Source organism: Orcinus orca, chromosome 2 (genome assembly GCF_937001465.1).
Source record: "Orcinus orca chromosome 2, mOrcOrc1.1, whole genome shotgun sequence".
NCBI classification, from domain to species: domain Eukaryota; kingdom Metazoa; phylum Chordata; class Mammalia; order Artiodactyla; family Delphinidae; genus Orcinus; species Orcinus orca.
The window spans coordinates 139,040,086-139,042,058 of record NC_064560.1 but is presented as its reverse complement, the minus strand read 5'-3'; the positions used below and the strand labels follow the sequence as shown (position 1 = coordinate 139,042,058).

At 44.0% G+C, this 1,973-nt stretch overlaps 1 pseudogene; it reads right to left on the bottom strand.

Annotated features, from left to right (window-relative positions):
- Positions 1-333: 333 nt before the first annotated feature.
- On the bottom strand, positions 334-1,251 carry LOC101269542 (39S ribosomal protein L15, mitochondrial-like; annotated as a pseudogene).
- Positions 1,252-1,973: the final 722 nt, after the last annotated feature.

Sequence of the window (1,973 nt, the reverse complement as noted above, 5' to 3'; positions counted from 1 at the left end):
ACCAGGCAGCTGACAAAGCAATCTCATCCCACCTGTGCGTTCATTCTGATTTGCAACAATAAGACAAGACCTGGATGGAAGGATGATGGAAAACTCAACTGGAAATTGTCTAAGAGTTACACTCTTCCTTGGGCAGAGAACCAGGGAGCTTAGATCTCTGAGACAGAAGCACACAGATCCACCAGATCCTCTACACAGTCCTTGCTTACTGTGTTTTTAATTTAGATAAAAAAGAGAGATATGATTACACAGAAAACATCAACATCTGCAGAATTACAAATTAAGCAAATGCCATGGGAAACACGTGTGTTTCAGTCCCTTTCTGGAGCTCTTTTACCATCTGTTATCTTGGAAGGAACTCAGGAGCTGTAGTACTTGAGGAGATTCTCATCCATAGGTTTGAGGATTTCCTTATCTGCCATATTCACTACCCACCTGGGAGCAAGACCAAAGAAAATCTGCCTTGGATCTTTTTGAGTACTGAGCATTTTGAAGAGTTCGTCTTTCGTGATATCAGGTAAAATATAACCGTACTTCTTGGCGAGCTCCAGTCTTGCTTCAGGAAATTCAGCAGGATCTGCCAAGTAACCACGATTCCTTGCATCAGTGTAGTAGGGTACCAGTGCCTTGGAGGTGAGCATTCGCTTGGGAATGGGTTGTCCACGGAGAAAGAATGCAATAGGTTTTCACAGAATTTCCAGGCTTCGTGGGTCGTAGAAGGCCGTCGTGACGACTCCTCCATTCTTCTCGATTGCAATGACGGCCAGCTCTGAAGCCAGCTGTACTTCAATGTTAACTTTTGCCTTAAAGGTGTCATCACCCTCCTCTACCAGCTGGACACCATAATCCCTTTTAGATGGCTGGAAGGTCACACCTCTCCCATTGACAAGTTGGGTTAAGTCAATAGGTTGTGTAGGATAAACTCAACCCAAATCAAAAAGATACTGCAGCCTGTTGAGAGTCAAAGGCTGATACTGGCGTCTGAAGCTATGTCCTTCATTAAACCCATATTTTGAGATTCGAAGGTAAAATGGAGTGTGGCCTCTCTCAAAGCCCAGCCAGGGCTGGGTTCTTCTCTGTCGTTCTCCCTTGTGGCCCCTGCCACATTTTCTACCTCTTCTCTGACCTCTTGGTCATCTTTCCGGTTTCCTGGAGCCTGGGTTTGGCCTCAGGTTAGCCAGGCTCACACGGGGCAGGGCCCGCAGCAGGTCCAGGGCCTGGGGCCCCCTCGCCCCACACTGGGCCAGCCATGACCCACGTGCCCGACAAGCCGCAAGGGCGCTGGGCCACCAGAGCCTGCCTTATTCATTTTTTATCCTCTTCCTTCTTTGTACCTTAACTCTAATATGTAGATAAGCACCAATATCTTGGAACCGTCTAAGGATTAAAAACAAATGCCTCCTACAGAATTTATTGCTATTATCTTTATCCCAATGACCCTCATGTTCTGCCATTTGCTGGTTCTGAGAAATGAAACCATATTTTTAATTAATTATTAGACTTATTGTAGAGCCTGTGAAAATTTAGACCTGCAGACATTAACTTTTTTGGATGTAGAATTTATTCAGCATCTCGTCTCTGCCTGTTTCTGTGTATACAACATTACCCATTTAAAGTAGACATAATCATCTCCATTTAAAAGACGAAAAAACTAAGACATAGATTAAGTAATCTGTCCAAGATCACATGGCTGGTAAATAATAGAGCTTAGACTAGAATACAGTCTTCCTGACCCACCGGACAGTCTTCTTTCTGAGAGCTCTACTCAACTGCCTCATCAATTTCTGATACACTTTTACATTTCAAACTTTGGACCCCCCAAAAGGTGGGGGCATAATAATGGCCAGGTATTGATGGATAGGAAAATTAAAAGGTAATCCTACCCAGAATATAAAGATCAGGAAGGACCATGGGTAAACACATCAGAGCAATTCTTCCCTGAATAAAAACTGGGAAACTTTCCAAGAAGACAT